Source organism: Vanessa tameamea, chromosome 15 (genome assembly GCF_037043105.1).
Source record: "Vanessa tameamea isolate UH-Manoa-2023 chromosome 15, ilVanTame1 primary haplotype, whole genome shotgun sequence".
Taxonomy (NCBI): domain Eukaryota; kingdom Metazoa; phylum Arthropoda; class Insecta; order Lepidoptera; family Nymphalidae; genus Vanessa; species Vanessa tameamea.
Window position 1 is genome coordinate 1,710,820 of NC_087323.1, and position 14,967 is coordinate 1,725,786.

Below are 14,967 nucleotides of genomic sequence, written 5' to 3' on the forward strand. Positions count from 1 at the left end.
TTGTCAACCTTTTACGAGTAAGATACAAAGTTAATTCTTACATTTAATATTGTTAGGTTTAGCGTTCTTTATTAGTCAATATAGTATAAAATAAAAACCCGAGGAACACGCACAGCCAGTTATAAATATTAGTTTGATACGCCTGTGCGTTTATGTCACAACTAACACGAGTTCAAAATATACTAGCGAAATCGTATCAGTAACAGGTCGACGGTATTGATTACGTAAACATTCAGCTTTATTTTTTGTACGTAATACTTGATATAATACACTTGGGTTTGAAAACTTTGAATCAAGAGTTATGTGGAAATATGTCCATTTAAATAGCTCTTACAGATATTTCATAGTGACCTGCTTTGTCCTCGGCTACCTTTGCCTTTGGTTCTGAAAATAGATTTTGCCGAAAGGATTCAGCAAGAAATTCAGAATTCCTTGGCGATCTTCTGTGAAAATATTTATATAACGTTTATATAAATCATTATAAATATCTTATATCATTATAAATAAATAAAATACTATTATATTATTATAAAATATTTTATTTATAATAATATGTTATTACATAGCGGCTTAGGTTTCTTTCACCAGTTATTTTTAGATATGAGATACATAATATTATGTAGGTATATCTTTCCATTATTTTAACGTTTATGATAATGAGTACTTATTGATTATTTTCCCGTATCTTACTATCAATATATAGATACTTATCAATCCAAATACTGCCAAAAATTTGATTTACTTTTATATCAACCTAAAATCGTCCTACTAATGTATCCATAAAAATGAATAAAATATCAATTATTTATCGAGTACAATATACACGGCACCTAATTGATTTATATAATTGAATCGAAGATCCTTTAAATAATTCAATCAACTTACTTCGTGCATACGTCATCAGCTAAAAGTGTCTGAGAATAAATTATACAATTCCTTGGCAGCTTGAATTTTAATCCATTACCTGAGAATTTACACTATGTCTCTCCCGTGAAGCCACAAGATTAAACCTATTCGAAATTAACGTAAAAGATTTCGTCATCTATTGGGAACACAAATTATACCATCGGAATATATAATTTCCTGTTCGAGAAAGATTGATCAAGGAATTTAAATGGCAATTTCTTTATACGAGATTCAACTTTTTCGATTTAACTGGTAACTAATTTAAACATCGTTGAAATATTTAATAGGGATAGGAAGCGATAAGATAAAGCTCGGCTACACGTTCGCGAATCAATTGTGTTAATGAGAAGTTTTCTGGTTGAGAAGTCAATTATTTATCTACGTCGAAACAATACTGCGATATCTATATAAAAAGACGAAACTGTTTTTCCTTTGTTTATTAACAGCTTTTCTTAATATTTTGTTTGGTGACTATCGATGACTATATTATTATAAATAAAAACAATCAAATATAAGAGCAGACAAAAAATGTTTGAAATATAACAATTTATAAATATCCATTTATTCCGTCACAATGTAATATTACAAGAAAAATTTTGAAAACCTGTTTCAATTTTAACGCCTAAAGGAAATCTCGAACAAAAATACCGTCTATAAACAGCGTTCATAAATCTTCTAACATTCTGCTTGGACAAGTTAAATGGCTTAAGTTAAGGGCTAACATACATTAAATAAAAGAAAATTTTTTCGTTGTAAAAATACAAAACAGCTTCAAGATTATTTTGCTAATTGTGATGAGTACTGTACCTGTATTTACTCCAAGATCGCATGTTAAAGTTAGACACGACTCTCGGCATGAGAGTGACTAGCGTCCAGTACCAGGCGCCTTGGCTTGCAAAAATGGAAGGTATCAGAGGACGAGAAAGGTCAAACATACCGTGGTTATAACCGACAAAATTAATATCTACTTTGGGTGATCTTTTGCTTGAAGTGTACCATGTCAGTTGAGACAAGTAGTGAATTCTTCTTAGTCATTGCACATTCACATAATATCATAAACGAGCAGAGATCAAAGCACGATCAAAACTGCAAGAATGTTGAAAATGGTGAAAGAATAACATAATGGTTTAATCATTGAAAAAATATTCTAAACAATATAACGAAACTGTGGGATATACAAACGAAATTATGAAAATCTTAATTTATATATTTGTGCTAAAATACAAGAAAAACAATGAGAAAACATTTTTGGATTTATCGAAAACTGAAATCTGAGATCAACAGATAAACTGTTAAGGAATATCGGGAATTTAAAAACATATTTATGTGTCTTTGTGCTTCAATAATTGTTTTACTTGGAAATTTTATATATTATAAAGTTCCTTTATGCAATAATTTCTTCATTTTTTGATTGGGTTTTGTGCAAGCCCGTCTGGGTAGGTACCACACGCTCATCACATATTCCACCGCCAAACAGTAATTCGGAGTATCGTTGCGTTCCGTTTGCTGAGTATTGTTGCCTTTGAGCGATAGTGACCACTCACCATCAGATGGACATATAAAAAACCCACAACAAATAAAATCTGGTCGATAGGTACTTGCGCCTGGTATTTACTTTGAAGATCAGCATAAACTCCAAACATTAATCAATGCCTTAAACATTTTTAAAGTCATTCGAAAAATCAAAATCACTAAAAAAACTGACGATCACGAGCACCTTGTATAAGATATACCAAACAATGCCTTAACACAAACAAGCTCATGAAAAGGAATTTTAAAGGGGAAGCCGAAGACGTAACAATAGCACAAACTTTAACTTGGAAACTTTAATTTTTCCACAACTCGGAAACATGTTAGACAGTTAAAATATTATTTACGTCTCATTTTATATGCGTGTTAGTATTTTTTGTGAGTTATATTATAGAAGGTAATCTCTTATCCAAACAACAGTTATCTCTCCACAGACATGTTGTCCTTGTCTTCGATGTAAATTATCTTTGATTTGTATTTATTTTTTTAGTATGCATGGTCTAATACCAGACAGATTCACATTTTATATACATTGTATTGTTGTGTTCCAGTTCGAATGCTAAGTGAACTACTAAAATAACCGACAGGTCAAACATTTTACACTACCCATGTATATTGATTTAAAACTTACATTGTCTATGTATGAGTGTTAGTAAGTCACATTCACCACTTGATCGTCGCATTTATCTATACGAACACTCCGATTATTCACAGTCCTATAATGTGTTCAAATTAGCACGCATCTTATTTTTTCTATTATGAAATAATCCAAGCTCAATCGTTTACCCTGCAACGTGCATGCTTGGTGAATTTTCAATTATATCTGCTAAATATGCTTAATCCGTTTTCAATTTAACATTCAAGATAGAATAATTAGCCTGACATTATTTGATTTTTGATGTTAAGACTCGTCTGCCGTGACGGCAAAAGGCTTGACGCACTCATCTCCGTATCCATATATACATTATTGTCATAATAAAAAATTAATGTATGTTATTAACAAAAATAAAATTTTTTTTGGTTACTTTACATATAAGTCCTATAAAAAAACAATCAATTTCAAATATAGGAATGATAGCCACATTTTATCCATTCAATTACTTCTCGGTATATTATATTAAAATTTATCGAACCTTGCATCTTTCTATCTATGTCTGAACATAGTCCAAGTCTTTATTTATATTAAATCTTGTTAAAAAAATAGCAAATGACATATTTGTCTGCGTTCGAACTACCTACTAGCATTAACAATGAACTTCAAATTTTATGTAAATAATCCCGATAGAATAGTACGTCTAAATGGTTCATTATAAATAATGTGTAAAGCAAATTTATTTTTCTGTAGAAGCCCACAATAATACTTCTGACAAACAATTTTTAAGATATCTTTAGAAAGGCGCTAAAATGGTAGTCTCTCATCTCATCAAGACATTTATTCAAACCGACATCCCGAAATGAAAACTTCCGTCCCCTCAAATTCAATCTTAGGCTTTTCTGACATTATGTGGCGTCTTTTCTCCCTAAACGTCACCTTTTATTATAAGCTTAGCATCTTTTTTTAAGTATCCTTTATATACACTCTTGTAAAAACAGAGGGCTTAGGTGTATATGGTTTTTTTCGAAGTGAAACTTCTTTTCTTGCGATGAAAGTTAAATTTCAAGGTCAAATGTATGTGTATGATATGTAACGGGTTGCAAATAAGTATTGAATATATTGTCTGTTTGTTTGTGCACGAATAAATTGTAAAAAAATTGGTCGATGAAAAATTCCAGTCATAATTGTTAATGTTGTGAGATATTTTTAGGAAAGCATTTTGGATTTTGTACCCGGAAATTGAAATAATATATCACTCGGGTACTGAAGCTGTTTATCTAAAGCGGATTTTATTTATTTATCATTGACATTATTCAATACATTTTATTTTATATTCTTATTTATAATATCGTTAATGATCCTCATTTGTTAACCAAGATTTATTGAATTTCAGTCAAAGAACATTTATTATTTGACTAAATTGAAACAAACAATAAATACAAAAAAAAAAATTCAATTAACCTATGTAAACATTTAAAGCTATCGATTTAGCAGTTCATTGACTAAATAATTTAAAAATAAAATCAATTTATTTCATGCTTAGTCGGTATAAACCTTGTTTAATTAAGCCTCAATTATCAGGTAATTTCTATCGTGCTTCCATATATTTATATTTGCACGTATTATTCTTGTAGCCTGTTCATGTTCATATCATGACAACCTCCGTGGTCGAGTAGTGTGTACACCGGTTTTCATGGGTATGCCCCTCCGAGGTCCCGGGTTCGATTCCCGGCCGAGACGAAGTAGAAAAAATTCACTAGTTTTCTATGTTGTCTTGGGTCTGAGTGTTTGTGGTACCGTCGTTACTTCTGATTTTCCATAACACAAGTGCTTTAGCTACTTACATTGGGATCAGAGTAATGTATGTGATGTTGTCCAGTATATATTTATTATTTGTGACTGGCTAATCCTAGAACAATAATAACGTAATTATAAAATCAAATTTCTTGACAGCGAACAGATTTGAAAGTCCAATATAAAATGTAATCTTACAATATCAAGCCGAATTTCTTCTTAGACTTCCTTACATTGAATTGAAAAATCTTTTTATTTTAATGCAACCTAAGTCTTGTGTCCGGTTCCATGACAAGAATTTCATTAGTCGGTAAAACTAATTCAATTCTATTCTAAGAATGAGAAGGAAATTCTTCACATCAATTAAATGTTAAAAGAAGTTTAGTAGAACTATTTTATAATCTTATCAGATATAAGTTTAATAGATGAATATCTACTCTCTATTTCATCTACAAAATAAATACAATACTTAAAAGCAAAATATCGATATTGTATTTGCGTCTTGAATAATAAAGAGCATCGAATTTTTCGAACGAATTAACTGATTTATTAAGTGGCTTCGAGAGGATTTCGTTCGACGTGCATTTATTTATGCCCATCCGTATGGGGTCGGGTGATATCGTTTGGAAGCGAGGTGCCAATAATACGATAAGTAGGCATAAATTTAACACAAATGATTCTTCGAAACGACGGATTTCTAATACACTTAATTTGAGTATATTGGTATAATGTAATCATACGTATAAGTTATTTATTTTAGTGCAATGTTTCTTCTTCTATCACAAATAGTTTAAAGTTCAACTAGTTAGTTTTTATAAAAAAGGCACGCGAACGGTGAATTGGACCACGGGGTGGCAAATGGTCACCACCGTCTCAAGACATTGAGGCAGTAAGAAATATGAATTATTCCTCACTTGTTATGTTATTGGGTATAAATAAATAAATCCACAACACCGCGATTTTTAAGACATTTTCTGCCTCACACAACCACTCTGTGGAATCAGCTTTCGCCGGCGGTTTTTCCGAACCGATACGACTTGGGAACCTTCAAGAAAAGAGCGTACTCCTTCCTGAAAGGCCGGCAACGCACCTGCAAGCTCCCCGGTGTTGCAGATGTCCATGGGCGGTGGTAGTCACTTTCCATCAGGTGAGCCTCCTGCTCGTTTGCCACCTCTAACATAAAAAAAGTCTCTTTTTTCCTGTATTTACACTAGTCAATCACAGTTAAAATATATATAATTATGATGGTTGTGTGGTACCTACCTACCACCAAGTTATCGAATTGGCTTACAAGATTATTTGACCAAAAGTATAAAATATGATTTTATATAGTTAATAATATTACTCACTTAATTATCCACGAAAGAGCCGCCAGCAAAGTACATAATGGTGTTAGTTCAGTTATTCACTTAAGGGTTGTCGCGTTTTAGTATTTTAATGCAACAACCGGTGTCTCGTTTCATGACAAGATTTCCATTAGTTGGCAAAACTTTTAGCTTACAAAATCATAATTTTTTTTTTATTATTTTGTCGTTGTTTTAAGCGATCTTACAACAAATTTATTTGAGAAATTGTTAGAAAAAACCAGCTCAATGGAACATTTTAATGGTTAAAATGTTCTTTTCTTTTAATGTGATTTGGATGTATCTTAATGGAAGCTACATTATAGAAAGACTTTTAAATTATATTTTGGATTCCGTGATTGCAAGCCCAAGGTACTGATTTCTCATTGGTACTTCTATCCTCAAACAGCAGTATTGCTTTGTTTGTAAGGAACATAACATTGGTAACACTTTGACGATGTTAGGAATAGTTTATTACGGCCAAATGTTTATGGGTAACTGTAACTACTATTCAACGAGGAAATACAATAGATTTTCTATCAAATTCCCTACAAAGAAATTAACATTTCAAAAAACTTTTGTAATATTTCTATTTTTCATTATTTATATTGTTATTATAAATTGTTAGAAAAATCTCATGGAGATATTAGAGACTCGGAATGCTTCGGCACGTTAGCCTTGTCTCCTGTCAGACAACGGAGTTAAGATCACGGAAGTACCGACGGAGACTGAAATATTTCATTCCATTATTGTAAGTTAAATATTGGTGGCATTTTCACTGAAATAACTTCAAGCTTAGAGTAATGGTGGAAAAAAAAAAAAAAGATTAAGCTCTCACATTGCCTTGACTGGTGAAAGAAGGTGATTTTTCGTGAGGAAAATCAGAATTCCGAATCTTAAAGAAAATGCTGCTGACGTTCGAGCTATTCTTTATTTATTTCTTATATTCACATACTACGTTTGAAAGTAGCATCAAGGTGTGAACAATTTAAATCCCTAACACTATTGTTTTTCTTACATTTATCTAAAAAATGTGTACATGTGACTGATAACAGACCCAAATAATTACGGACGTCTTAAGAGGAGGAGATTTGTGATAAGACTCACAATCAACACGAGATCACCGAAACTTTAGGTTGGAAACAGCCATTTTGCTGGAATTTTAGCGTAGTTACTCCATTTGCGACGTGTACGCTCTCTAAGAAGAATTTTTTGGCAACGACAACTTAAAGTGAGAAGGGATACTTTGAATGAATTTTACTCGTACGAAGTCGTTTCGTAAGACTGATAATAAACAAATTTATAATTTTGAAGACAATCGAATATTATTTCAAACCAAATTGGATCACGATACTTTATTATTTGATATAGTTTGTTTTTTAATATTAAATCTTTCAAAAAGAATTCTAATTAATCAAAAACAATTAAAACTATTCGTATTCTCATATAAACTGCGCTGAAAAATTAACTGTCAAAAAGAGTTTTTGGATAGCGACCATAAATTGTCTATTTCCTGCGCCGTAGTACAAATCCTTAAGATGTGTAAAGAACAGCAAAACCTTCAAAATAATTACATTCTTCTGCTCCAAATATTCGTTTCCATCTCAGCAATAAAAATAAAACGGGCAATTGTCTCAAACCCAATCATTGTTATTTATGTAATTAGCGTCCATTATGATAGAGAAAAATCATCGGCATTGTCTTATAATATTACTCGTAAGAAAATGGCGTTCTAATTTTGCTGAATCGGGAACCTATCATGAAACTCGATCATTGTGATGCTTTTCATTGTCCGTCCTATTAATACTAATGATATAGTAATTTATATCAAAAAGACTTAATCAAGGTCGACCATATTGAATTGAATGGATATCATGTAACATTTCTGATATTCAAATGGATCTATTTGCTATTCGAGGGTTGTGAGCTGAATCTATGATAATAGATGGGAAGACATTTTTTTTTGTAACGAAAAATATATAAATTTATACCAGAACTAGCTACGCCCGCGACTTCGCGCGCGTTTGTATTTAACAAAAAAGTTATTGTTCAGTTCGCAGGTTTTTACTATAACTTATTAATTCTGTATTAGGTAGCTTTTGTGATATTAAGTCGTTGGAGGGAGGCACCAGACGTGAAGTTGTGGTATGCGCGAGGGCTGCGCGCGGTACTGTACAGTATTAACATTGCAGCGTGACTTTATTATTATTTTATATACCTATAATTCTAAAATAAAAGTAGCCTTAATTATTCCTTATTACATCACCTGCCAGTGAAAGTCCCGTCAAAATCGGTCCAGCCGTCCCAGGGATTAACCGGAACAAACAGACAGACAGACAAAAATTGTAAAAAGTGTTATTTTGCTATATTTACATATATATGCATTTAGTAAAAAGCGCTTATTATTAATATTACAAACAGACACTCTAATATTATTATATGTCATAATATACAGCGTGTTTCGGAAAAGGTTTTAGTATAATATTATTTTATAAATAGCAACGCTTCTCTATTTCACCGCTTTAAATTTAGACGATTGGCGTGACAAGCATGAATATCATGTTCTTGTAGTGAAATAGCTTTAGATTAATAATACGTTCGAATTTTGAAACATTTGTTGGCACAATTTTTGAATTTATCAATATAACCTTTAGAGTTGAAAATATTGCTACTAAACTTTGTTTTCTGATTGTTCGTGCCTGAAATGGAAAGTTGCAGATAAAATAAACATAACTTACTAAGAAATCGTATCGTAATTGTTTCATCATCAAAATTGTTTTCGAAAATTGATTATTAAAATTATTTCACCGTCAATAGATAAAGCTACTAGAATTCGAACAACGTGCCCCAATTATAAGAGGTACCGTCGGTAGGGTCTAATGACGCTGAGGTATTTAGAAGGTTTCACAACCAACCAGCACGCGGTTTTAGGCCTTAATTTTGAGCAGAATAGATCATAATTGTATGCAAGATGCCATTTCAATTAAGGAAATAGCCGAGTGCCACGCTTATAATTATAATTATTCGTTTTATGTGTGACTATTCCCTGCCTATGTTAGTTAAAATATAATTTTACGTTTATATTTCTTATATTTAAATTTCGGTTTGGCTCGTGATTTCTTCTAGTTAGCTAGGGTCCATATAACGTTGACTTTGAGTAATAACCGTGTTTTTAGAGCGTCAGAGATTATAAGTTCAATCGACTATAGAGGAGTCAAATAAAACCAGGTTTATCTTTTAAATGCGTTTTTAATATAAATATTTTGTTTAATTAATTTGAATATAATACCCATCTTTATATATTTAACTGTTTTGAAAAATATAAAAGGGGGACGAGGTTGAATTGGCCCCGCGCCCGCCATCAACTGTAGATTCCAACCATAGATCGGCGAATCTTCCTCGAACATGGGAAGTGTAATTTTATAGTGTGCCAACACTTTGTTAAATAATATATGAACTAGAAATAAAGTCCAGGAGGTCTCACAGCCGTGGCTGAGATGTATAAAAGACTAATCATCTTATTAATAAACTAGACCGTAGTCCAGCGGATAGCACAGTAATAACTGCGTTATTCAAATCGACGATTAGACTTATAAATAAATCAACAAACAAGACCGTGTGTTTTTCACGGTGTTTATAAAGTAGCCAATGCTACAACAATAATAATAAAAATAAGGATCAAAGTCCCATAAATAGTCAATCAATCATAGCTGAGGAAATCTGTAGTCAATGGGTTAAAACCTCGATTATCATTGCATTAAATCACTGTTTCTCATACCAGTTCAAGTGCACGACCATCAGACGGTCTAATGCAAGCAAAATGTTATTCATCACTATATCCACTGTCGCAGTGTCGTTTTATCGTAAAATAATACGTAATAATTCCAACCATAGTGGAATAATATTCAATGAAACTCATAGATTACCGCGTAGGAATCATTTAAGTGGATTTAACATAATTTGTTATATTTTCTACCTTAGTAGGTTATAAAGTATGAATATATATTATAAACGTATAATCGTATTCTTCTTATAACTAAGACTTATATTTAAGACTTATAACTAAATCGAACGTTTTCTTAACTAACTTAAAAACCTTTTATACGTTTCATAAACAGCCTGTAAATTTCCCACTGCTGGGCTAAGGCCTCCTCTCCCTTTGAGGAGAAGGTATGTAGCATATTCCACCACGCTGCTCCAATGCGGGTTGGTGGAATACACATGTGGCAGAATTTCGTTGAAATTAGACACATGCAGGTTTCCTCACGATGTTTTCCTTCAACGCCGAGCACGAGATGAATTATAAACACAAATTAATACGTTTCGCGTATCACGTTTTACTTAAATCTATAACTATACAGTGGATATACTTAACTCTAGCCTACAACAGGCACACACCCGATAGTCAATTACCTAAACCAGCTTAGAACTCAGATCATTATTAGTGGGTTTTAAATACTGTTAGTAGTATAGTATAGTCCGTTACATATGTTTTATATTCCTAGATATTCATAATTAGAACTGCCCGAGAAAATTTCTTTGTCCATTATCCTTTTAAAACGACCATGGCTTCCAACGCAGCACTTCTGCATAGTAACGATGCTTATCTAATACACTTCATACAAATTGAATTCAATTTAATAATATTCGTATTTTCCGTAACTTTTACGCATTGCATATGAATATCGTGTGAATAATATGCCATAGATTAATATATATATAACAAAAAAATGGTTATAAGAATGATGTCAGAAGAGAATGTTTTATAAAATTAGTTTCGCTCACCTATAAGCAAGGAGGCGGGTGTTAGGTTAGGTTAGGTTATGCCATGTCCTTTTAGAAAATTGTAATCATAGTTTTATGATGGTCGGTCGAGTTAAGATGTGGAAGCGTAACAATCTCACTATTGCATTTATAATATTAGTAAGCACACAAGAAGCACGTTTTTTTTAATTTATAACATAAACTATATAACCTTTATCATGACGTAGAGATCATTATAAAGCTACAGTCATAACTTTACAGCCGTACTAAAATATTTTGTACTTGCTTAGGGTTCCGTACCTCTAAAGGAAAACCCTTAAAAGGTCACTTCGTTGTCCGCGTGTCTGTCTGTTCGTAAAGACAATTTTCCTCAGGAACTTGTAAAGTTATAAAATTTAAATGAATATCAAATGATAACTGAGGTCTGTGCTCCCTTAGAGTTATGAAAACATGAAACCTCTAAATGTATGCAATTTAAAGATTTGGCTGTTTATTTCGCATTCCCCATACATTTTCAAAGGGAATCAAAACATATAGGGTACTTCCCGTTGACCTTGAATCATGAAATTTGACAAAAAGAAATACCTTTTTTTTACACAAGTTTAGAAAAAAATACCCAAAACCGTAATATTGTTGTCACTGTATCTGTTTGTCTATCTGTCTGGTAGTACGGAACCGTTAGTGCTCGAATCGGAATCGCACTTACCCAGTTTTTTGTAGTTTTAATGTAATTAATTCCAATTTCTCTTTTCATACGTTGATTCTAAAACCTTACATATTATAAACAGTCCATTCCACCTTTAAGGTGTTGAGGTTTAATTACGTTTGAGGCTTAATTATGTGTAATGGGGTCACACAGGGACACTTTAGTTGCAATGCTTATTAAAACTGAATTACTTGACCTTAACGGATTCGGGGACTCCTTTGAGACTGAATTAGCGAGAAATACTTTGGGCTCGACATAAGGACATAATGTGTATATTACACCTATAAAATAATTATCTATGTTCATAAACATAGTACCATACCGTCTTCTATTTGTGAATCTATTTTCTTTTTGAGACGAAGTTCTTTAGCTTACAGTAGAGTGAACTCACGGAAATCGTCACGTAAGGAAAAAACGTTATGCCCCCCCCCTCCAGGCGATCATACCCTCTCTCTCTCTTTCTCTCTGTCTCTTTCTATTATATGCGGTTCTGTATAATATTATTTAAGCTTAGTTTTTGTTGTTGGTTAAATTCACACGGGTTTCTTATAAAACGTTCCTAATTTATTTCGTTGTGTCTGTTATTTAATACATTATATATAGCAACAGCAAATTGGTTACAACCGGTTGTCCACCAACACTTTTTTTTTGTCGTTTATATTATGTCATTCGAATGAATATTTTAGACGATATATAATCGAATACAAATTACGTGCAACCAAAGAAAATGTTTGCTGCGAAACCAAGTAATACAATGACTGTATTACTTGTCCCGGATGGAAATAATCGAAAACTAACTCCACGCTTTGAAGCATCTGCATAATCCTTTTTCAAATAATTGACCTTATAAATCTATTTTTTTTTAACATGTAGTTGAAGTTAATTGGCAAAGGTATTAGATAGGAATATTATTATGGAAGAAAACCTTGCGCAAGGAAGGATAAATTGGGCAGCAATACGACTCAAAGCTATTTTTAAATTATTCCTATTTCCTTATTTATGACAATAATGAACTGCAACCGTGCGAAGCCGGGGCAGATTGCAAGTATAAATACATAATCCTGTAGTCTGTATATATATTGTAAAAGTTATTCTTTAAGTCCCTTGCCATTAGTCTCTTAAGCCTTATTTTGGATTCGGTACACTATCCAACACAGCAAGGCGGAGTGGTTTTGGTCGTGATTAAAAAAGTACTGAATTCGAAAACAGCAATTGAATCGGTAAGGATCTCTTACCGAAACTTCGAAAATTCGGAATCCGTTAATAATAGGAAAACATTGTTGAAACGTTCGAATAAACTTTTTATGTTGTTTCGTGGAAAACGATTTTGTTATGTAAAATAATGCATTTGCTTAGTTTGTTAAAATAAAAAAGTAAAATCGTTAAGTGCCCCACGGCCGACTTAAGGCGTCTTCTTATTTTGAGGCGAAGGTCTGCGACCTTATTCCATCACCCTATTCCAATGCGGGATACATATGTGGCACATTTTCATCCATTTTTAAATACTAGTTAAGCACATGAAAATGCATTGAATATTTAACATACGTTTAAGATTTAATTTCGAATATATCTTTTATTCCTAGTTATATCTTTATGAAGGTTTTTCCTTAACAAATTGTATCTTCTCACGGAGGAGGATACTGGAAGGAAATGTCATAAAATAAGAAAGTAGTTATGTTGAAATATAATCAACATATTGATATCAATTTTTTATTGAGTTAGAAAATTTTACTGCTCTGAATATAGAATTATGTATCGCGTTTACTACTACTATGATGGTTTATGTGTTATTTATGATAAGAAACCATAATTTATTTGCTTTCCTATTCTATCTTATTTCCTATTTTTATCATTTTGAGTTTTCCAAACAAGATGCTCACAAACATTTAAATTCTTAAGTGAACTATCCGTACCTTCAATCATTCTCGTACTCGTTCAATACATGTCTGAAAGAATAGATAACAGCCATGTAGCCATTGTCCTACCTTAAGAGTCGGATTTATTGGGGATATTCCAAAAAAGTCATGACGAGAGATATTTTTACTTCCATTAGTATATTACTCTACTGTAACCTTATTTTTTAATCCTAACCAAAATTTAAGAAACTTGGATTTATAAAATTAATTTATTTAGTTGAGACAAATCACAATCAGAAAAAAAAACATTATATGATTTGATAAATAACTTTACAGCTTACTCAGTTATTTTATATTTAAAGTATCGCATATTCTAAATTTGATTATTTTGCTTACATATGTATAATTTAATATATATATATATATATATATTCGTTGCAAATAAATAATTAGTCGCTCATCGCGCATCGCAGTGGAGAGGATTTTTTCAATACCAAACAATTAATAACATTGTATACATTAAAATCACAAAGCACAAACGAAATCGCAAAAATTAACATACGAACCAGATTTTCTCGAGCGAGTACGCGCTATATCTAGAAATATTATTATCTTATAAAAGAAGAGTACAAAAAATTTTGCAAATAATGATTTTCTGTAACTAAATTTCACCACGAGTGGAAAGAAAACAGAGTTTTTCGAAGCGTAAAGAGTACCCGATTCCCTTATTCATCCGTACGAGATCCTGAACAGGGTTTTAACATTTGAAAAGTGACTCGCATTAGAAATGGAGTCGAATTGAAAAGCTACAAAATAAATACAATGAAGTTGACGTATCTTTACAAAGATGACTTTAACGAACTTTATTTTTTACGAGAGCATATTTTAGAATAATTGATAAAATAGTTAGATAATTTTATTTGTAGCTAAATGATGGGATGGGATGGGAGATGGGGAAAGAAGTGTTTTACAATTTTTTGACTTGAGTCATGATGGAGTTACTTACTTTATCTACTTTTGCTTAATAACCGTGTAAGTAGAAATGAATAATGCTTAATTTGTATTTCTAATTCATCTCATCATTTACTTACTGATAGGGCTTTATAGAAGACCACCTGGGTGAATCCCACCCAGTCACCAGATATTCTACCTGCAATTAGTATTGTTGTTGTGACCGGCTTGAAAGGTGTGTGAGCTACGGACACAGAGGGACATAAAATCTTAGTCGCCAAAGTTAGCACATTGGCGATGTAAACAATGGTTAATATTTCTTACAGCACCAATATATATGGGCGGTGGTGACTATTTATGACCATGCAGACCATTTGCGCGTCCGTCTATCTATGTCACAAAAAATAACTCTCATACTAGACGATATGGTGAACATTTTGAAGAAGCATGTGTCGGTTCTAAATCTGCAACATCTATTTCTCCAATAACATGATAAACCAGTATGGTACAATAATGTCCAAA